At 34.1% G+C, this 25,420-nt stretch overlaps 2 long non-coding RNA genes across 2 annotated transcripts; one reads left to right on the plus strand and one right to left on the minus strand.

Annotated features, from left to right (window-relative positions):
• On the minus strand, positions 1-17,771 carry LOC124457983. The gene is made up of 2 exons (XR_006952929.1): positions 17,734-17,771; positions 1-669 (listed from the first exon to the last, which is right to left on the minus strand). It is a non-coding gene; the product is annotated as an uncharacterized LOC124457983 (long non-coding RNA).
• On the plus strand, positions 158-25,420 carry LOC124457984. Its single transcript, XR_006952930.1, has 4 exons — positions 158-243; positions 11,762-11,772; positions 21,046-21,047; positions 25,410-25,420. It is a non-coding gene; the product is annotated as an uncharacterized LOC124457984 (long non-coding RNA).

Here is a 25,420-nt window from a genome sequence, read left to right on the forward strand (position 1 = left end):
TAAAATTGTGGCATTTATTGTCTACAACAATATACCAGGTATGATTACACATTATATATTAAAGAACTAAGGTTACGTCCGTCAGAAAACTAATTAGTTCTCTTAAAGATAGTATTCCACGATACGTTTTGTCGTCACTAACGAAAGATAAAAACTAAAAATGATTAAAAAAGTGTAAAGAATTACAGTGCCATGTTTCGCTTATTTTTCCACTTATGTTCAGATCCCTTAAAAAAACTTTCCGTTTTCCAAATTGGATTATTTTTGCATGGTTTGGGACGGGTATATAAACGTGGAAGAGTATTTACATCCATTTCCAACCGATACTTACAGTTGTAAATAACTGGAGGGACGCTAATTTGCCCATCACTAGTTTCATTCAAATATAAATTCCAAAACAATTTCATATCATTTGGATAAGAATGGTGGAGACCCATAACTTCTACACATACTTTTTTTCTTGCATAACTTTTTTCATAACATGAGAATCAAGTGATAATAACCTTTTGTTATCACTAAAGGGAATCACCTGCTTAAAATCGTTTAACCAATACCCAAGACTTTGGCCTCCCCAAGGATGACACATGAGGCTATTATTCTTGCGATCAACAATATATTGAACCACATCTGGTGTAACGATGAGAAATGCTTCATCAAAAACCGCCTGCCCTAAAAAATGTTAACACTTATTTTAACTAATAATTAGAATTGACAAGTTTCTAAGCAGGATGAGATGTAGCTATAAAGCGCTCAAGATAAATTATTGCTTTAAATATGCAAGATATATTAAAATATTAACATTTCGAATGTGTCTCTAAAGTGATCAGCGTGCAGCACTTGCAAAAACTTTTGGTGGCTATATTTAGTTGAATTTCTAAAGATTCATCAGACAAAAACGTTGTCGCACTGTTTCAAAACAATTAAAATAAACAGAAACAGTCCTTTAATTACGGGCGAATCCAAGTTTAGGAGTCTGGGCTTCCCTCCTGAAAATTTTAATGCTGAAAAGTCGGAAATGCGATTTCTCGCGTTTTCACAATTTTTTTTGTATGTGTAACATGCTAAAGAAAAACTTTTAACAAATATTCTGAGAACAATTTATCAATATTATAAGCTTTATCAAATTTCATAAGTTCTCACTGACATTGCAACGTTGAAAATTGTAAAAGAAATGAGCTTGTCAAATTTTTGACACTCATGACACAAAAAACGATGGTGGATGATCACCGTCAAAATGTAATTACCGATTTTCGATGCTGTTAAAAATTTATGAGCATCTTTGTTTTATGTGACCACTTCGATATTTTGTATCGTTTATAGTGCAAAATATGATTTTCTAATGTATCAATTATATTTGACACAAAATAGGAAACGTAAAAAATCGTACTTCCATGGCGATTTCTTGACAAGTCCTATATTGTAATGTCTGACCTATGGCACATATTCTTTATTATTCCACACAATTCCCATTTACCGCAATCTTACAAGCAACATGGCGGACGCTATAAACATCATAAACACAATTTTGATAGTAACATTGTTGGGAATTATTCGGTAAACGGAAGTTGCAATTTAGATTGGGACGTGGTGTATGCGATACTGTTTAGGTTAGATTGGCTGCCTGGTATTTTAGCGCGATATTTTATCAAAACTCTAGACTAGTGGACCTTATATAGGCAGAGCACGAGGCACACTTATTGTTTATGGCAAACCGCCCTCTCCACAAGAAACATTGTTCCCTGGAAGCACAAGTAGTATAATTAGTAGATACGAACAAATTAATAACCGAGCAAATCTAGTTACAATTGATGCACGAATTTTGGACAAGGATCATTAAATGATTTCAGGGTCAATATTACGAACGGGAAAGCAGAAACTATTTTGTTTTACTTTCAAGTGGTACATCGAGTTCATCACGATTTGTATTTTGATTTGTTCACATTAGTTGTAGCGTAAACCTCAATATCTAGCAAAGTACGATTTGGAAGTGCCTTCCCTAATTTAAAATTGTCGATAGTCACTTATTTTAAATCTCATAATTTTCTTTTTAATTTATATAAAATGCGCATGTGCTTGGGTCAACCAAGTACAAATCTCTAGCATCATCCATTCTCTACATTTCTTGACTTCGAAAAGCACACAAACACTTATTAAAGAAATCATTTCGCAGACTTTAGTTTGTATGGAATAAGACAACAATGAGAATAATTAATATTTTCAATATGTTTAGTATGGATATTTCTATATATCTTATATTACTATATTACACTAGCCCCTTTTGTCAATACACCCACCCCCACCCCCCACTGAGAAATTCTTAGAAAAGGCCCTGAAACAAATTGAATATTGCAATGCAAAATAAAAATGACCAAATGCACAAAACCATTTAGCGCAAAGCAAAATCAAAGTTCTGTAAGAAAGCCTACAAATCATATCTACGGTAGACCGGGAACGACAAATCATAACCAGGGGTGATATAGAAAAAGAGAGTCTGATTACCACATGATGGTTTACCAATCGTAATTCGTTCGTAATTCAGCACGTTTGAATTATAGTTATAAGACAAAATAAGAGAACTGTCGCTGAACGAAATGTTTTGCGCTGGTTGTGGTTACAGTTTGCAGGCTTCCTTTATATTCTGTCCGAGTTGTGGTAGAAAGAGGAGCAGTACTAGTGATATAATGATTCGTAATTTGCAAGTTAATACTTCGGTTAACAATGTCTCGGCTTCTTCGTCTCCTAGTTCCACAACTTCGCCTTCTGGTGGTTCGTTTGTTTCTCTGCCAAGTTTGTCAACATTCATGAAGGAGAAGGAAACCGAGAGACGTTCGCACTTCGAGCCGAAATTAAAAAAATCCCGTTTATCAAAAAACGTTAAGGACGGCGTTTTAATATCGGGCTGATGGAGTGCGAGGGAGAGAAGCACAAAAGAGTTTTTGGAAAGATGTTTCCAGTAAAAGTTGGAAAAAGTATGAATTATGATGAGGTGCGGCAGGCAGCCTCGAAGAAATGGGAAGATTATGACAGTAAGTTCTCTCGTGATCGTGGATATGTTTTGGTATATATAAAGAAGATCTAGGCAAAGCCCATTTTCGAATTAATTTGTATCTTTGCCCAGTGAGTCTATTAAAGGAAAGTAGTGACAGTAAAATTCCAATATCGTAATATTTTCAAAGTGAATATGAGGTAGATGACGAATATTTGGTATATGATAAAAATAATAAAGGCTTACAGCCTTTAGATGCCCAACTAGATGCTGTTCAAATTGAAGTTATCATGGCGTAATTCAGTCATTTTCTGTGGAAGATTTTATGTAAATACTATTCTATTGATTAAGCTTAAGTTTTTATTTTACATGTATCCATGTGCTTTTTATTCAGGCCATTGGGTTTTGATGAGAACAAAGCTGTTAAGGAGGTCATAAGAAAAAAATTAGATCAGCATGAATGATCACACAGTGGTCAGCATTTTGAAAAATTTAATGAAGAAAAACAAAACTTATATGACAAATCTCTCATGCACCACATTTTAGAACATGCCAAGGCTGAAGTTACAGGAGAGCTTCGGTAAATTGTAATCAGTAGGCTGAATATTTGGGATAGAACAGAGCCATCCATAAGGCGAAAAGCCTTTTTGAAACAAAAAGACACCCTGAATGTCACATTTGTTGCTATTCAAACTGAAGAGCAGAAGGTTGCGATTGATAATGGTGGTCCTCGGAGACGGCTTTTCACCTACTTATTGGATCAATCATTAAAGACAGCAAATGTTTTTTAGTAAGGCTTTTGTAGGTCAATGTGAAAATCTTGTGACACCTAAAGATGCATTTTTTTTTAATTTTGATAACAGGTACGTCGCTTGGCAATTTTATCAGATGCAACGTTATGGCTTTTCAGAATGGATACTTTGAAATGGTTGGACGCATGTTTGCCACAATGATTCTTCAAGGTGGTGAACTGCCTCGTGTTATTTCATGTACAGTTTGCCAATATATTGAAGGTGAAAGCATAGAACCAAAGTTGGAAGAAATGTTGAAAATAACTGTAAGGAATTCTCTTAAAAAGGTAAAAGTTGCATCATATTGAAATATCATAGTTCTAAGCATTCATTTCTACGGTGCCCCACAAGGGACACGAATTCTTTACACAAAACTCATGTGCAGTCTTTTTATTTAACTGTAACTTGATCAATAGAAATGGACCTTCTCCGTACAAATAGGCCTCGATAGAAATAGACCTTCTCCGTAGAAATAGACTTTCTCCGTAGAAATGGATCTTCTCCTTAGAAATGGACCTTCTCCGTAGAAATAGACCTTCTCCTTAGAAATGGACCTTCTCCGTAGAAATGGACCTTCTCCGTAGAAATGGCAAATACCGGCTCTAGTTTTAAAATATATCAAATTCTAGCAATTGAAAATGGCGGCGGAAACCACAAAGTGAAACCACAAAGTGAAACTTGTATTGCGAAAGTGAGGCCTTTAAATGGCGCATTTTCGTAGCGCATGTGGCACGGAGTTTACTAATGAGGCAGCAAAATACTATCATAACTGCGGAGAGGAATTTTCTGGTAAATTTAATAGTATCATAACAGTGATCACTGAACGGTGGTCTGTGAAGGATTTGATCATGCATTATGTCATTATGTGTATGATTCATCCCTGTGTGAGCTATTATACACTATTGTGATATCAGGAAATGTACCGAACATTTTGAAAAATACTTCAATTAATACATTTCTTGCATTTGCAGAATTTCCACAAAATGCCTGTCACCACGAGCAAGATTGTATTTAATACTATTTTCATCTGGGATACAAGTATGATGACATCATCAATTTATTAAAACATATCATGGTATTACGACGTGTGTCCGCACATTAAAAGAAACTACGAAAATATAACTTAAAGAAAAGAAATGTCAATTTTGATGAGCAATATCTCAAGGATATTGTATAAACAGAAATGGAAGGAGCTGGACAACTTTCTGGTTACTGTAAAATTTGGCATCTACTAAATAAATCATCATTTACATGCCCACGGAGTGTTGAGGCTAATGTTGTCCATGAACTAGATCCCAAGGCCAGTAAGGAAATAAAGGGAAATCAACTTAAACGGCGAAAGTACTTGTCTTATGGCCCAATCGCTGTTGGCATATTGATAATAAATTTCAGTTTACTTGAATATGTTAAATTTTTTTGTCTATTTCATGGTGCATACCAGTGGTGGGAGCCAAGGAAAAACATCTCTAAATGTCATTTACATATGTTATGTACTGTTTGATAATACCAACGTTTTCAAGGCTCATATATGAAGCTTTAGTGCAGGAAATATAGAGGGGAGAGTTTACCCATGTCCTCGCCAGCACAACTGATGCATAGATTTTGTAAATAAATATGAATTCCATACAGGATATGATAAGCTCAACCTTTGGCTTCTCTATACATGCAGCAGTTGATGGCTTTAGTTGGAAGGTTTTGTGGTTGGAGATATGCAAGTCAAACAACTATCCAAAACAGTCAACAAAATTGTTTTTGGATATTGTGATCGAACATGGTGGATGCCCCTTGTTAGCTCGTTCAGATTATGAAACAGAGAATGGTGATATTGCAGCCATTCAATGTTATTTTCATGATGATGAGAATGCTCATAAATATGCAACATCCATTAGAAACCAAAGGATTAAAAACTGGTGGTCACATTTTCGTAAGTCTTGTACTGGTAAGTAGGATCTATCGCAACAATATTATAAATATGTAAGACGCAGTAACTTTATAAATTAAAAAAGATGGCATGAAAACTTGTTCAAAGTGATAGTAGTCTTATGTTAATTGTGATCACATACTTTAACTTTTGCAGATTGGTGGATTAACTTTTTCAAGGATTTACGGGATAGCGGATCAGTGAACTTTGAAAGCGCATTACACAGACAGTGCTTATGATTCTGTTTCCAAAATGTAATTCAAGCATCATTAAACAAAGTGAAAGCGTACTGGAATACGCATTATATTAGGTCATCTCGCCATGAAACCACTCCAGGAGTTCTTGATTTATTATTTTATTTGCCAAAAGATTCTGGGGGTGCTAACTATCTTGTTAGGGTCAGTCAGGATAAAATTGATGAAATGAAATTGCGTCACTTCGAAGACACCAATGACGAAAGTTCATATCAGGAAAACTTTCAGTATGTTATGGATCACGAAGGTGTCAGATATCCAGACAGTCCCAAGGAGGCTTTAGATTTGTTTTGCTATTTAACGGAAAGAGCTGGTATTGAAGTACCCTTTAGTGATGAAATTAAATCTTCATTACATATGACCGAATGCATTGCTCTTTCGTAACAAGAGCTTTTGAGTACTAACATGAAAGATTGATAACATGCTTCAAATTGGATTCATTGTTACCTAACGTTTTTTTCAACAAAACAATTAAACATGAACTTAAGTAATAACTAATAATGCAGTTGTCAACATTAAAAAATTATGAATTTCTTTATGGTTAACACTCCCGTTGATTGCTATTCCCCCGTAAGTGATAAAATACAATTATCATTATCAAATGAAATCAAAACCTTTTCCTTCGATAAGTGTAGAGTCAATTGCTTCTTTTAGTTGGTTGTAACTATTTCGATAATGAACAGGCAATGTAATGCTTAGATCACAAGTTGAAGCTGATGGCCGACAATTGCACCATTCTGTACATCCATGCTTGAAGTTAACCGTTATGGTTTTTGGTAATCCTAATGGTGTAAGTTGCTCGCATCCAGTTATGAATTTGTGAAACAAGCACAAGGTGTTATTGGCATGCATCCCCAGAAAAAAACCCTAAATCGATTCAAATTTCAAATCTCATTTTGAACTTATAAAAATCGTGAAGCAGTGGTATCAAACGCATTCGAGCAAGTATGTCACCCAAGTTATCAATTATAAAACTAATCAATTCACGGAAGTCTAATATTGAGTTAAGAGTTTGAATTAAATGGCAATTTTTCCAGGTTGTGAACACGAGTAGAATATTGGAAGATGTTTTTACATATACATGAAGTATGCTGCATTTGCAACACAGCAGATATACCCAGGGAAGTATTGTAATCCTGCAAAGAATCGAGAAAGAATTTATAAACATCAACTTTGCCATTTTGCAATTGCTTCCTTCTTCACTAAATTCAGCTGTCATCCCATCTAACAGCTGATCAGCTGAAAACAACAAAAGAACACTCCGCAACAAATAGTGCCTTCATTGTTTCCTTTTCTTCTTTCATTGCTTTCATCACATTGAACAAACCAATCCAATCATAAGCTGGTCAGCTAATTTTCCCAAGACTGCTGAAATGTTTTCTAACTTTTTTACCTGATGTTTTCCAAGTTTTATGGAATTTTGTAAAGCCCCAATTCTTAAATATATAAATGGTGAATTTGCCATGGGAAAATTTTTATGCCTGTGTTGTGTATTTTCAGTTGCAGAAGCAAACACCCAACAAGATGTAAACAATGCCTTGGCATAATGTTCAGAATGGTGTAATTAGATTGATGGTTTACCATCATCTCTTAAACAGAATAAAACTATTTTTCGATAGAAATTATAGAATGGTTTGTTGTGATCAAATGCAATTCGATATATGATCACCTGCTTGATGAGTTGAAATATTACAATGTCAGTGCTGAGTAATGAGTTGTTTATCATCTAAGATGAAAGTCAATAATATCTAGCTGTATTCTATTTCGTCATAGACTAGTTTTCTATAATGTGGTAAAAATTTTTGTGTAGGTTTGGAATTACTGAGCACATAAAGGCGTGGCACACACATTTCATGTTACACCCAGATGTTGCCTGAAGATCGCCCTACGGCGTGAAACTCCAGTAGCGACAGCAAACACTTGTCTAATCTATTTTAACTCATGAACCACTGCCATTATCTAATAAGTCAAGTATTGATTACCTCCATGTCCATGATAATGTGATTTTATATGACACTGAAGGTTTTTGTAAAGGAAGAATTGTGTTTTTTTTAATTAGGAGGTACATTATTTTAAGAATTGGCTGACGAAGAAATTGAACTGACAGAAGAAGAAAAAAAGTATATTCCATTGGTAACACCAAGTCACATGTTAATTTTTACAACTGGTGCAGCAAATGTCCCATCAACTGTTCATGATGACAAGAAAATGATTCCAAGCGCAAAGACATGCTCTGACACCCTTAAGATTTATGTTAATGGCTAAGCTATTGCACTATTTCCTGACTGCTTGCATGAATCTTTAAAGAAATTCATCCAACAGTTACTTCTGTGCTTTCTTAAGAATGACCACCATTTGCTGATGATTATTTGCTGACGATGAGCCATATCTATGTGCCTTAACACCAGCCAAATCATCTTCACATGCTTCTTAAATATGCCTGCATGGCAGACATGATAACGTCAGTGACGTTATCTGTTCGTAATAGAGTTGGGCAACCCTGATACTTAGTGACAGTATGTAAAATGCTTTCCTGTTACTGCAGGATCATAATTTGTTCTGCATACTTTCAACCACAGTACCTTGACTATATCCGTCGATACATCCATGCACCGGAAAGCTGTATGGCTGAGCTTATCGTAGACGACCACAAGCCAAACATAATTTCGCCCTGGAGAATGATAAACTCGTCGACGAAGAGTGCCAGACTTTCTTAAATGTACAACTTCTGGGCTTAGTTCTTTCACCAAACGTCTGAATGTTTTGCAAGGAGCCTGCATCCCTTCTAGCTTCAAGGTATGACTAACGAAGCGATAACCAAATGTATTTAAACATAGTTATAAACAACTTGGTTTTATGGAATTTATTAAAAGAGTGAATTTATTATAAAAGCAAATTGTTTATCACTATGTTTAAAATTATATGCTGGGCTCTAATATTTATATTGAGAATCCGTATCCCGCCTGGCACCTCATTGGCAACAGTGTCGTTAAGCTTTAATGCATAATCCCATGCGCAATACTTGTGCTTTTGACTGTCTGTAAACAGCTTGACGCAACTTTTTTCTTGAATAGGTAAATCTTAGTTAAAATGTACACAAATGAGTTAGAAAAGTTAGCTTACCTACGACCGGGAACATATTAGTGGAATGTATTTTTTGAGTTTTTTTTTGTTAGGAGTGATTCTGGGTGTCTTATAAGGTATTATGATATTCTGATAAAACTACGAAGATCTTATGAAGAAAATATCTTGAACTAGGAGAGCAAAAGAACGAAATTCAGAAATTCTATAATCATGTTGCAGGTTCTTTTAAACCAAGATTTTCCAAACTGGATTGTCTTTGACAACTATGGATCTACTACTGAACAGAGCTACATTAATTTCCCATTGAAAACACGATTTCTTAAATTAAAGTGATTTGGTTTCTCTGACATAACACTTTTTATTATTGCTGCATGAAGGCAAACCTGTTTAAATAATTATAATGTAGGTGAAGATATTTAGCATGTTGTATAGTTCTTATTGTATAGTCATTATTTATCATATTATGGCCTTGTGTAATGTATGTCAAGAAGAACATATTAATTCTCAAAATGCTAACCTTCTTGCACTACTTTTCTCTTGTGTCCTATAAATTTCAGTTACCTATACTTATTTTTCCTAGGTTCAAACAACTTGACAAACTTTTGAATTTTACATCAGTTTGAATTTTCCTTTTTGTCTTTTTGTTAAAAATATCAGTGAATGACTTAAAATTAAGTTTATCTAAAAATATTTTGTACAAAGAAACTATACATAATTGGAAAAGTCTCGTGTTGAAGACAGATGTAACTTCTTTTACTAGATTGCTATTCTTATTCTTTCAAATAATATTTAATTCTTCATAAGACATAAAAGTGCTTTGCATCAATTTTGCTTCTTCCACATTCAACTTCATTGCAACCAATCCATGTGAATTTTAAATGATTGAAAACGTATGGATTTTGTCAGATGATGCAGTACTGTGTTTAATGTTTCGTGCATGTCATTATAAGCTTTTCTTGAGCAAATATTTCAACGTAGGAGCATAATTTGGCACATTATTGAACAAATTAGTTTTTATCTTGGTTTTGATGCACTAACCTGTTTACTATAACAAACAATTCATTTACAGAAATCCATATGGCATTTATAAAACTTTAGCATAAAGCCAACCTTCACACCATCATCATGATTGTTCAAAATCTGTCCCATTATTCGTCATCTTTAATGGTGTTATGTTCATCGTCATGCTGAATATCTATCATAAGATACGAATATCTCGATAAGAATTGGTTGCTTTGCTAGTCTAGCAAGCGATTAAGTAAGAACAAATAAGACTGGATAAACAAACTTTAAATTATAACTTAGGACTAAAAACATCCACAAAATATATGCCATCACACTTCAAGTATTGACTTAAAACAAAACACTGAACACTTTAATTGGTAAACAATCTTACGCTGCTTACCGTTGTCATGAAATTGACTGTTGGCTGTTTTCCTTTTCTGGCATTACTTCAGCATCCTTATACCAAACAAGTTTGCAGCATGTTTTAAGATAAAATTTCTAAAGTTTTTGTGCTTGGCATTGACATTTTATATAATCGCAATTGTGGTTGTCAAATCTGGTGGGCAAAAAAATTATTTTATGAGCCAGCGTCTTTCCGCTGACTTTGACAACCAAAATCCGCCATGTTTCTGACCACGCGGCCGCTTCGCTATAATTTATAGTAATTTGGTTGACATTTCCCCTCCAGGTCTTATAGAACTCAATGGCTACCACACTCAACACTACAATCATCACAACATTCATCACCACATTCATCACCACATTCAACTAAATTTGTCATTCAAAATGATAAATTGAAAAATCGTCTTTAAAACACGTTCCTCATGAAATACAATAACAAAGGCTACCGGTCATATCTAAAGGAGAATGGGAACGAGAATGCTTTAATATAAACTGTGAAGTTGGCACCACGTTGGACAAACAGCTCTATAGCAAAAAACTACACGGTAGAATTTTTTAAACTCAAGTATATTATAAATTTATATTATCTAAAATATAAATCAAACATTTAGAAATGTACAAAATTTAAATGGGTAGAAAACATCGATCCTGCTTTCATGCGCGATGCTTTTAAAGCTCCATTGGAAACCTCTAAAAGGCCGTGCATCGTGCTATTTTTTATGTTTAAGGTAGTTAATAACCTTTTCATGCACTTTCACTGCTGTTTAACAGTAACTACCATAACTATATTACACGATCAAAGCGAAATATCCACAAATTATTCGCAAACAAAGTATGGGGCACTGGATAACAATAAATTTGCATCGGACGTTTGGAATGCCTTACCCCTTTCCTAAGAGATGTGCCCGCTTAAGACATTTTTAAGCGTTGTATCAAAGAAAACATATTTTAATTAGTTTCGTTTTAGCATGATAAATTTTCAAATGTTGTTTTTAACTTCATATTTTCGATTGTATTTCTTTTCTTTTCTATTTTTTAGTAGTTACAGGACCCTCTGTAAACCGCTTTTTCAGTGATGTTGGCATCGCCAATAAAGATTAGCTATTATTATTTATCGACAAAGTTGGATGACTTAAATGCGCGTAAAACAATCTTGAATAATTAAGTTACGAATTCCGGTTCTTTAACAGACAAAGGCCTATAAATGAAAAACTACACAGTAGAATTTTTTTAATTTGGCAATATTGTAGATATTTTGTGTATAACATATGCAAATTCTGGAGTGCACATAAATATAGAAGGAATAAAATTCATTAAGAATGTACTCTGGTATAAACTGTGAAGTTGGCACACATTCGACAAACAGCTCTATAGCTAAAAAACTACTTGAGTAGCATTTTTTTTTAAACTCAAGAATAATATAGAATTTTTTATGTCTAAAATATATCCAAAATTTAGAAAGTGAACAAAAGCATAAATGGTGAAAACATCGACAAAATTAGTTGACACGAATGCACGTAATATAATCTTATATATTAGCAGCGGGTCACCTAACTTTATCGATAATTTTCTACAACTTTATTTTTGTGCACTCTCAGATTTTGGATATGTTATGGAATTAAAAAATATACCATATGCAAAGTTTAAAAAATCATACCAGCGTTTTTGGATTAATATGCCTTTGTTTGCTAAAAACTGGAATTCTGAACTTAATTATGTATTTATTACGCGCATTTGAGTCATCGCGCGTTTGTCGAATGTGGTGGCAATTTCACGTTTATACAAAGTACATTCTTAATGAATTTTATTCTTTTATTTTTTGTTCACTTTACAGATTTTGGATATATTTTAGACAGTTCAAATATCTACCATATGACCAAGTTTAAAAAATTCTACCGCGTGTTTTTTTAATTATACGCTAAATAAGAGAAATGAAAAGTACACTGTAAAATAAATTTGAGTGTTTTCTTTAATTTTGACATTTATACATTTTTGTGATGTTTAAGGACAGTAAAATAATAAAGTAGTTAAAATTGTTTTACTATTGTATTTGATGGGAAATGTGTTTTAAAGACGATTTTTCAATTTATCATTTTGCATGATAGATTTTAGTTGAATGTAGTGATGAATGTTGTGATGATTGTTGTGTTGGATGTGGTGCCCATTGTGGTGCCAATTTCACAGAGTTTTAGTTTGTGGTTGTTGATAGTAATTTTTAATATACAAGGCAATAAACAAAATCCTATATTGTCACCCCCAGTTAAGATTTCTCGTTCCAGTCTCCTGTACATATGACCGGTAGGCTTTGCTATTGAACTTTGATTTTGCATTGCAACAACAGGTTTTGTGCATCAGTCAGTTTATTTAGCATTGCAATATTCAATTTGTTTATAACTTTTATTTTAATTTGTATCGTAGTAAATTTGTTGTGCATTCAAACATTATTTTTAATATCAAATATTTTTGAATTTAAGGGAATGTTGTGCATTGACAAATTAATTTGTGATTGCAGATACAGGCCACCGTACGAACGAGATATAAATATATTTGGATCGTTTTTCGCCTGAACGAGATATAAATATTATTTGCGATCCTTTCATTTGTATAAAATCTTGAACAATTGTCAAATAAACAAATCTTAGCAATCGTCAGTAAAACTGAGGAACGTTATCATTCCGAAACAAACGATCTCAGTATTCATCGATTGAAACACATATTTCACATTGTCTGAGACTTTCAGTCCAGACATAGAGATCAATTCTTTACGTCATTAGCTATAGTTGTTACGTAGCTGTAAAGAGAGAGAGAGAGAGAAGCACTGCGCATGAGTTAACCAGTTGTGCTGCTGTACATGTGAACAAGTTAGCACGCTTTGGTTATCATCCTCGTGGATTTTGATTTTTGTTGTAGGAAGTTTCCTTTACCTTGGAATTTAAGAAGCTAGTTTCTTTAGTCTAGCTGCATTTACGTTTTGATTTGTGAAAGATGTCCGACTGCGAGCTTACTCTTGACGTCAACCAATCGCGCCTCCAACTGAAAGCTCTTCTTTATTTGGTATGCCTTCTGCAACAAAATACCATGCAGAAACCAATAAATTACTTAGAGCTTTACAACCTTTGCGCCAAAACAAAATATTTTTAATGATGTCGAGTCAGAAGACTCAATAATGCTGACTCAGAAGGCAACACACCAACCAGAGGCTTACGTGCGCCAAACTCAGAGGAAGTTTTAGGTAATTCAGCCACTGACGCAACTAATATTTAGCAAAACAATGACGATGTTGTTAATTTGTTTGGTGGAAATAGTTCGATTATATTGATTCAAATAATGATGACTTTTTGCAAAGAAATCGACGTTTTGTTAAGACCTTAAAATGCATGCTGTCAAGCGATTCATCCCAAAATCACTCAAATACAAATGAAAAATTTTATTAAAATATTGGTCTTGAAAGCGCAAGAACAATAATTGAAAATCTAAGCTACACAAAATTGTGACAAACGTACTGTGCAAGGTCAATGAGCCTATGGTCAAGCCTTAAAAACTTCCATCGTCAGGATTTGCGCACCGCAGTTCTACAAGATTCTATTGCGCGTGCGGTTCTCCTCAGTTACTGTCGATAACTTATTAAAATGTAGAGAGACAGAAGTCTTTTCAGATTTTCAGGTCATCCTGCCCAGGCTCTTTCATGCCGTTACCTTATTAGGGCATAGCTTGAGCTGTCATACAAGCGTCGAGATTCAATCCGTCCGCTTCTTAGTTGCAAATTAAAACCTATGTGTAACCGCTCAAATAAACCTGAGGAATTTCTGTTTGGTAATAACCTAAACAAAATCATGACTGATGCCGTGCAAGGCAAAATGCCAACCAGCGATTTCACACCTCGCCCACGTTTCGTGCCATACCAACCCGCAAAGCGAACTAATTTTTCTCCAGAAGGGGAGGGGTAACTTCTCCCTAGCAACAACAATTTCGGCAACCATTCCGCCTTCAATTCAGACAACAGACTCATCAATAGATTTACAGGTCAATAACTTTCCTCTTTATTTTACAGAAAAATATTACCAACACTTACACGCAATGTACAATTATTAACAGGGGAACAAATACGTCGTTTTCTTCAAAATGGCAATAATTGACATCTGATCCACAAATATTACAGATGGTAAAAGCATATGATTGATTTTGTCCCAAAGTCCTCATATTGTCAAATTAGGTCAAACAAGTCTATACATATGCAATGAACACGCTTGGATTAAAACGGAAATCTCAAAACTCCTGGCGAAACACGTCATAATATGATCCACCGAACAGGATGAGTTCATCTCACCTGTTTTTCCGTTCAAGGAGAAATGACAAGGTCAGATTAATTCTTAATTTGAAAAAATTGAACAAATATGTAAATAGGATTAATTTCAAAATGCATTCTATCCATACTGCACTATCATTTATCTCAAACGGATGCTGGATGGTATCACTGAATCTGAGAGATGCATACTATGGTGTTAATATAGCTGAATATTAGTTAAAGCTTTAAATTTCACAGGAGTTTAATAGTATACATAGATGACTTATTGAATTTTGCAACATACGAAGGATGCGCAAAAACGATTATAGGCTTATTGTTTAAGTTTAAGTTTATCATTCCGTAAAAATCTTCCATCCTAACAAGCTGCCGTGGGCACGTTAAACGCTGGGCAACCAGGGCGTTCGCTGCGGTTTGATGATTCATGAAGCACATTGTTTACTGATACGTTGGCGGGCAGACTTTCAGACCTTCGCCATCCTCGGAATCCCCTCGGACACTCTTTATTCCGGTGAAGGTTGACATGTTTTGCTTACATGCGAAGAATGGCGAAGACCATTATAAATCAGTGAACGAACAAAGTGACGTGAAACTCGAACTCGACGGTGCAGATGGCTTTATCTCAAATGGTGAAAGGTCAATCAACATGCATGACATTTGTATCTCCTTGGGAGATGTAGTAGTTCACTTAGATGCATCACTTTCTGGTTTGGGGTGGTGTTTTGTGGAACCAAGAACTGGCGCATTCTGGAAGTAATTTAAGATAATCAAAAGGATATCAACTACCTAGAACTTCTAGCTGCCTATTTTGTTTTAAAAAAATTTCATTGTTCTCTTGCTTTGACAAACATGTATGATTCTGCTTTACTGCTATCTCCGTTATTAACAATTAAAGGCACAAATAATAGTGCATCCTGCAATGATACTGCTCGTAGCATTTGGTTATTATGAACACAATAATATGTGGTTAACTGTTTATACCAAGGACGCAGAATGTGATCGCCGATAAAGAATCACGAAATAAAAGATTGACACTGATTGGACACTTAATCCTGACGTATTTGTCCAAGCTCTGACGCAATTTGTTTTCCTTCCTGACATCGATCTGTTTGCACTTCGCGCCCAAATCATCAATTTGGTCACTACGTTTCTTATAGACTAAACCATATGAACATGCTATTGATGCTTTTAGTACAAACTGGAAAAATAAAATTTCTGTTGTTTTCCCCATTCAGCTGCATAATGCAAGCAATCCGCAAGATAATAGAAGAAAAGGCCAGGGGAATTTTAGTTTTTCCAGACTGACCAACAGATTGGTACCATTGTTAGTACAAATATTAGAGAAACCGCCTCAACTCTTACCACCGAAACCGACTTCCTAGTTCTGCCTTCTCAGCAATCTCAAGCACCCATTACACAGAAACTAAACATTATTATCTGTCTTTTATCAGGCGTAAACTACAAGTAAAAGGGTTTTCAGCGGACACAAGAGACATTATTCTAAACTCAAGGCGTGATCACACGAGAACGCATACCATCAACAGCTAAAATTGGTTTGAATTTTGTCGTACTAATGATTGCGATATCGTAACCTCTCCTTGCCCGGCTTTCACTTTTCTATCAAAATTATATAAGTCAGGACTATCATATAGTTGAATTAATACGGCTAGAAAGTGCTTTATCTTCAATCCTCACATGGGAAGGCAACAATACGCCATTCGAGGTTGCCAATTGTCAAACGATTAATGAAAGGTAATGCAAACTCGGCCATCATTACCAAAATATTGCTTGAAATGGGATGTAAACATTGCATTAAACTATCTTCGTCGCCAGGAAGCTCTGGTATCAACCCCCTCAAAGAACTGTCTCACATTCTTGCTTTCCTCCTGTCCCTCTTAAATAGGCAAAATGCCAAACAATTAATAAATTGTCTATAGATCATATGGTAATTGAAGACTCTAAGGTTACTTAGTTAACAGTAAAAGCTTAAACATTCGAGAACTGGTACTTATCAACAACCATTAATATTTTCCTGCTCCGCCGAAAAGAAGATTATGTGTAGCCAGTCATATTTTGGAATATTTAAAATGTACGGTAGTAAATGGTGACAATAAAAACTTCCTATCGTCTTTTATAAAACACACCGCCCTATTTCACTGAAACTTCTTCATTGGGTGACGTTTTATGACTGATGCTGGTATTGACACATCTATTTATACAAGTCATAGTACAAGGGCGGCCTCAACTTCTCATCTTGCTTCAAAAAACCATGATATAAAAGATATAATGTGTGCTGGGATGGTCAAAAGAACAAACTTTTCATAGTTTTATAATTTCAATACACAAAGTTTTAATTTTGGGAACTCTGTTTAGAGACCTTCACCTGACGAGTGTCTGTATATAGTTTTCTGATTATTCATGTTTAATTATGATGGTTTCCTTCGTGATTTTATGATGGCTTGTTTGTTTGTCATTCCAAATATTGGTACAATGTTTGCTAAACCTCCTACAACTGCGTAACGACTATAGCTAATAACGTAATAGAATTGAAAATTAAACGAGAGCTACCTTTAGTCGAAGTCTGATTATAGTTCTATTAGTCATTAGCGAGAGGTAGAAAAGTAATAAACTTATACCGGCATAAAGTACACATTTAAAGTTATCTAATGTTAGAAATTGTTTCTCTCTTAGCTTTAGTATTAGGGATTATTGTTATTTAGGATTATTTTGATATCTGGTAATAAACAAACATTTCCGGAAAGCACTAAAATGTAAATTTTGTTGCATTTTAATGCAGCAATTTACAAAAAGTGATATGGCTCCACCTTGGCCACGTATGCAATACCGTCACAAAACATGAAACTACGTCGGTTGCATATTCTTTCATCTAAGTATACTACGTCTGTAATCAATTCATACAAAATTTTGAGCTTTATTGATGCACCAATTTGTTGTATATTTATTAATATATTTGGAAATATATTTACCTCTTCGTCGGCAATGCAATTCTCACACAGAAATTTTCTTGGTCTGTAATATTTTAATTCACCATCAACTTGTCGAAGCATGTGAAATAATCATCGTCAAGTTTCAAAATGTCTTAAAATCATAGTGTTCATTTACCCATTGAACAACCAAAGGATTCGTCGATGAATTTCTGCCTGATGGCGATTCTGCAAATATAAAGGTCGTTATGTTTACTATTTTCTTGATGCAATGGAGCCAATACATCGTTAAGCAGCAGCCCTTTATTATCTTGTGCATCAGTGACAAAGAACAAAGCAACTTCCTCATTTTCTTGACATTTTTTCCACAAGTTTCTCGAACTGCCCTCCGCCGATCAATTCGGATAGGGCTGATACTATTCCCAGAAATAAGAATACTGAAATTTTACTTAAATCACTATCAGGCTGTACTTTGTTTGAAATGTCAACTTGGCTGTTCATTCGCACAATATCTTCATTCAGCTGGTAAGCACAGACTGTTTGTTTTCCACGGCAAAAAGCCTTCAAAATTACAAATATTATCACAAATAAAAACTCACAAAACAAACTCCTTCGTTATTTTTTTTGAAAGCCTATCTTTAAATAATTGAAATATTAATCTTCATAAGTCAAATATATCAAAGCACTTAAGATGAAGAATTATAGTATGGTCCAGTGTTTCACTTTGTAGGCGTTTAAGCACAGCAATTAGCATTAATGCTTAGCAAAGGTGATTTCATCTTGTGTCATCTGATGTTGGGAAGTATTCTTGATGAAGGCCTTCATCATTAAGAGGTTGTTGGTTTTCTTATAGTTTTAGACACTGTGAAAATATTTATGAAGACCAATGAACTTTGATGAAGTCTAGTTAGTTTTAAACTTATAGCAAAGTGATTCTTCATCACAAATAATCACTGAATCATCTTAAAACCTTAAATTTAGGCTGCATAAATACTTGACATTCAATAAGATAAATCACTGCAATAACTTAAAAGTATTCTTTCAGTGTTTGACCCACAATTTATAAAATTGATACAATATTTATTTAAACAAGCACAAATATTACTATACCAAGCTTGTTGCCTTTATTCAAATTTTTGTGTTTTTATTTCATTTTGAAATGTTTTATATAATAATGCAAGATAACTTGCCTCTTAAGTTAGTCGTTTCATTATTTAGAATAGAACTTGTTAAATTGGTTGCTATCACAAATGAGAGCTATATTTATTACATACAAAAAATTTAGAGAATTGTATTGCTAGCTGTGAAATTAACTAGATGGAATCTTTCAATGGAATATCAACAGGGGCGGAATTAGAGTATGTCAAATCCGTTGCGGACAGATGTTTGAAATTCAAAATTACCTATTCATATTAATTAAAATTCATTAATTTTTCTTACTTTATCATCGCATTTGCTTCGTGATAAAAATCCAGCTTTTTATTATTGAAAACTAATGACTAATCAATGAATATCTCGTTGGTAACCAGATCAGTTGAATTTTAATTGACCTGGAATGACCGACTGATAAGCGGGTATTGACTGGCTCGACGGATAAAGGAGTCTATGCACGCCAAAACGCTTATTTTATTGGTCAATGCAGATCAGTGGACAGTCTGGAATGGTCTCGACTGATAATAGAAGTGTGGACGTATAAAGGAATCCAATTGCTATCTTACAATTGGTTCATTTGAATTTTTGTTTTATTATTATTGGTTTGACGGATTTCGACTGACAGCCAACTGAACTAACACAGTCAAGCTCACTGTGTGAATTGAATGCTTGATCGTTTTATAGTAATTTTTATAAGCATGATAGAAACTAAACTACAATCAGATGGAATTTATAGAAATCTTTTATAAATTCATATATTGACATGAATGCTGCTGTCCAAACTGTGAATTTTTTCAAGAGGGCGAATAATTTATGGTTGAATTGTAAATGTTTGGCAAATACGATCTCAGGAGCGACATTTCAGTCATTGATGTTAAAAAGCAAGCCATCATTCTTTTGAGTTTTATCAACAGAAATTTACATCCAAAATCGTAAGTAAAGGACAACTGAAGTGTATGCATGAATGTAATATATCAAAGTCAATTTATGCGAGTGTGTGATGCGACTTATGTTAATTTGGCGTATAGTAAACAGATTGATGCTTCTAAAACTGTTGTTGCCGCAACTTTTCGCTATGATTTCTTTAATTCTTGGGGGATCGTGACCGTTATATGGAAGTGAAATCCTACATTCCTGCAAATTTATTTCAATGGACAAAAATCTGTAGCCATAGGCGCCATACTCTTATTTACTTTATCATAAACAAATGTTTGGGGCTTTTCAGTTTATGATCATTGATCATTCAATCATTAGACAGTTATAATACAAATTGTTTAAGATTTGAAAACTAACATTGATTACATGAGAGCTGTTTACTATAACCTATGATTTTGAGTCTTCTGATCCATGAAGTTTTTTATTTTGACAATTTGACTGGAATGGTATTAAACCTGAGTATTTCACCTACATGAAATGTTGTCCCATGTCACATATTGACCCATTTTCTAATTGAACACCTATGTAGAGAGATGTAAGGTGTGTTAATCTATAGCTTATACAAGATTGTTTTGCCATAAATTCCAAAGTAAAAAATGTCTTCAATGTATGCAGATAAACCTTGAAATTGCCAAAACAGCAAAGTATTTTTCATGATCACTGGGTAATTTTCTGATGATCATTATAATTTCTAAACTAAATTAGTTCAGATTTACATTTAAACGAGCTTTGATCATATGAAAAGATATTTATCATAACCAGTAAAGCATGACACATGAACAATTTTAACATTCATGATTATATAATTAAAGACATGGTGGTTACATTCTGTTTGTATTTGCTAATACAATGCTACTAATGATTGCTATATAGCACACTTGCATATGCTCTCACAGAAGATAATAGTTTAGTGAATGCTTAATAAACATTTATGGCATTAAACTTTCCTTAACTGAAATTTTCACTGTGATAAATTTTGCTAATCTTTAGAAAAAAATTTTGAGTTTTTCTCAAAATGTGAGTTTGCTGGCATGTAGAGACAGGTAAAGAGGTTACAATAAACTTGCATGGTTTTGAGTATGAGCTTTTCTATATTTACTTTGTTTTGATGTTTGAAAAATCTTAGATCAACCCTGAATATCAAGATGGATAAAAATGCAATCAGTGGATGCTGCATTGGAGAAGAGTAAGAGCTGATATAATTTATGCTGTCCTTAATGTCATGCGATTCCCCACAAGAAACCATGTGGTTTTATTGAAAGAGAGCGGTAATCAGGTGTCGTGTGGTCCCACTGTCTTATTATCTCAAGATTGTGATGTTGTCACCCATAAAGTAGTAAACCATTACATGACAGTGTGGCTTGGTTTTAATGGTTTCTACCAGTCAGTTTCCACAACTGAAACATTCTTGTCAAATGGGCAGTTGGGGTTTGTTAGTTAGTATGTTTTATGATCATGATGAAAGGACAAATCAGGCATTCTAAAAAATAGTTTTCTTTTTAGAACGATATGCACCATTTCTGTTTTGTAAAGAGTGTATAAATTGTAACTCTAAGACTGAATTATCCATTATTCCAAGTGACGACATGTGTATTGTAGTCACAATGAATGGTAAGTAATTGCGAGGTGAAATTATTGTCATATAAATGTATTTTGCCTAAATAGTAATATTTTATAAGTTAAACATAATTTTTTGGTGTTTTTGTAGAGCAGAAACATTGTATTCATTTCACACAGTTGCTCATACTGCAATCAGCATTTTTCACCAATGGTGATGGAGAAAGTAGTAAGTGAAGGATATTGTCCTGGTAGCCTGGAAATTTTAACTATGTTTTCAGTGAAGATGTAATTAGAATGTGGGATTCCATCAGAAAGCACATGCCTGGCAAATCCGAATCGGCATTTTTAAAATCTTTGGGGTCAGTGTCCACTTCAAAGAACAGTGTAAAATCTCAATAGTATAAGATATTTGTTTTTATAACGAAGATGCTTCATATTAAAATTACCTAACTGAAATAATTTACTTAGTCAAAGTAAGTGCAGCTTTTAATTAACGTAGAAGGTGTTTTTATTTGACTGAAGGCATTGTTTATTTTCTTTTTTTCAGTCAGATGTTATTAATCCTAGAGTTTTTCCATCATTTCAAGAGTAGTGTTTGTTTGTCATGAAATTGACTTAATTGTGGGGAATGGATACAATGCCCCAATTGCTATATATCCCGGCATTACTGTCATTTTGATGGTAATGCTAAACTCTATCGCTACAAATGTGTTCCAATGTACTGTGTTTTTTGGCTAGAATGTAAATAAAACTTTTGTAATTTTAATCATGTGCATTGCTTGTGTTTCGATGTTACCTGTTTTAGCAGTGAAACTTGTTTGTACTATGACCTCTGGGGTGCCGGTGCAGTGCTCTAACAACTGAGCTGTGAAGTCACGGTGGCAAGCAGGTCTATTTGTTGGGCTAATTTTTCCCGTGAGATGAATGTCATGTGAAAGATGTTATATGCAGTGTGCTTATTTGAAATTAAATCGGGATAAGATCTTCACACTTTGTTGCATTTAGGAATTGTCTCATGAACTTGAAAAATTCAGGTGAGTCAATGGCATTAAGGTGACTCAGGTGACTGATCTGATTCAGGTGACTCATCCCGTTGAGTCACCTGAATTTTCAGTTGATGAGACAATTGCTTCATTGTCAAACTAAAGTGCAAGCATAAAATCTCATTTATTTTCAACACCGCACTGCATACAACTTGTTCTTTCATAATCAACTCACTGTCTGAATTGAATGTTTGATCGTTTCATAGCAACGGTTTTATAAGCATGATATAAACTAAACTACAATCAGATGGAATTTATAAAATCTTCTATAAATTCTATGTTGACATGAATGCTGCTGTCAAACTTCTTGAATTTTTCAAGATGGTGAAAAATTTAAGATGAAATTGTAAGAAATGCTTAGTAAAGACAATCTCGTGAGCGAAATTTCAGTCATTGCTGTTCAAAAGAAAGCCAACGTTGTTTAAGTTTTATCAGCAGAAATTTACATCCAAAATGGTAAGTAAAGGACATGTGAAGTGTATGCATGAATGTAATATATCAAAGTCAATTTATGCGAGCGTGTGATACGATTTATGTCAATATGGCGTATGGTAAGCAGATTAAGGCTTCTAAAATTCTTGTTGCCGAAGGACTTTTAGCTATGATTTCTTTAGTGCTTGGGGATCGTGGCCGTAATATGGCAGCGAAATCCTATATTCCTGCAAATATATTTCAATGGACAAAAAATATGTAGCCATAAGGCGCCATACTATTATTTACTTTGTCATTAACAAACCTTTGGGGCTTTTCAGTTTATGATCATTGATCATTCAATCATTGGACAGTTATACTACATATTGTTTAAGATTTGAGAAAAGTAACATTGATTGCATGAAAGGTGTTTACTATAACCTGTGATTTTGAGTCTTCTGATCCATTAGGCTTTCTATTTTGACAATTTGACTGGAATTGTATTAAACCTGAGTATTATTTCACATACATGAAATGTTCTCCGATGTCACATATTGTCTTTTCTGATTTAGACACCTCATGTAGAGATGTAAAGGTGTGTTAATCAAACTCATACCAGATTGTTTGCCATAAATTCCAAAGGGCTATTGATGTATGAAAAGTATTTTCTATAAAAGTAAAATGCTTCCTATGTATGCAGATAAACCTTAATTTGACAAAACAGCAAAGTATTTTTCATGATCACTAGGTAATTTCTCTGGTGATCATTATAATATCTAAACTAAATTATTTCAGATTTACATTTAAACAAGCTTTGATCGTATGAAAAGATATTTATCATGACCAGTAAGTATGACACATGAACCATTTTTAACATTCAAGTAATATTATAATTAAAGACATGTTGGTTACATTCTGTTTGTATTTGATAATATAATGCTACTAGTGATTGCTATATAGCACACCTTGCATATACTTACAGAAGATAATAGTCTAGTGAAATGCCTAATATACATTTATGGCATTAAGCTGTCCTTAAAAGCAAATTTTCACTTTGATAATTTTTGCTTAATCTTTGCCCGAAAAAAAGGTGAATTTGCTGGCATTGTATGTGGAGATGGGTAAATTTTACAATAAAAGTTGCATGGTTTGAAGTCAAAAGGCTTTATATATCTATAAACTGTCACCTGTAGTAACAAATTTCTAACTTAACTCATTACATGGAGGTTTGAATAGGGGGTTTAAGGGGGGTCTATGCAAGACAACTTAATAGAAATTTTTAGAGACTACATCTGTATTTGAATAGCATTATTGTAAAATAAATTTTACCTTCCTGAACCTAATAGGCCATATATTTAAGGATGATAATGTGAGCCTAAATATTTGGCAAAACATTCAAGTATAGTTCACTGAATTTTTTAAACTAAACTTAAAAATGTTGTTTTATAAAAACGATGCCTATAGCATATGTTTGACATGATAATAACCTAATATTTGTTAACATCCGTATTGCTCCACTTTTTTGAAAGGTAATCAAAATAATGTTGTTTTACAGAAAAACTGATGCCAACAATATATTTTGTATTGCTCTGAAACGCTGAAAATGGCATTTTCAAGGCTCTGAAATTGAAAATTTGTCAGGGAAGAATGCCTCAGACCCACCAACATTTGGAGCGCCTCCGATGTTCTATGACTAATGTTTGAAAAATCCTGAATCCGCCCGGCACGTCCTTTCAGGATAAGATTACTGAACTAATATATATTGATGAGGAAGAAGAAAATACCTGAAAACTCCACAATTTCATCCCGACAAGCCTGTTTCATGATTTCTCACTCTTCAGGGTATAATATTAAATGAATACAAAGCATGTGCTAGATTATGTATACAAGAGGAAGTTAGGTTAAAAATTGAGATAGAATTACATAATGTATTGAGTGTACGATTACAAATTACATAACAGTGCTTTGTGTCTATGGCGACAAGAGGAGATAAGTTCGTTACCTTTGTTGAGTGATGATAGTTGTGGTTGGTAGGTGATGAAGAATTTTTCTTTCAGGCATAGGTCGCATTCATAACACTCAAACATCACAAACCGAACTTCGCAAATAAACCCACGTGCCGACTAATCAACCCGACGAAATCTGAAATTGGTAAAATTAGCAAAAAAATACTTGACAGAATAAACAACAATATCATAAAAGCTACTTCGCTGAACCAATGGAAAAACTCGTCATCTGTCATCAAGTGGTTCAACTCCATCAAACACAAACAAAATCACAATTTCATATCTTTCGACATTGCACTTGAATTCGCCTCAACCCACGACAACATCACAAACCAAGAGAGAAACATTATCATACATGCCAAGAATTCATACCTCATTCACAACCAACAACAATGGCAAAAGAAATACAACTCCACATTCGACGTGACAATGGGCAGCTTCGACAGCGCCGAAACATGCGAACTTGGCAGGAAGCATCTACTCTCACAGCTACAGCACATCATTACTAACATAGGACTCTATCGCGACTACGGACTAGCCATTACTAAAGCAACACCTAAAGAAACAGAAAAAATTAAAAAGAGATATGCCGCGTATTTAACAACAACAGTTGATATCACT

The sequence above is a fragment of the Xenia sp. Carnegie-2017 genome, unplaced genomic scaffold, assembly GCF_021976095.1.
Source record: "Xenia sp. Carnegie-2017 unplaced genomic scaffold, XeniaSp_v1 HiC_scaffold_6, whole genome shotgun sequence".
NCBI lineage: Eukaryota > Metazoa > Cnidaria > Anthozoa > Malacalcyonacea > Xeniidae > Xenia > Xenia sp. Carnegie-2017.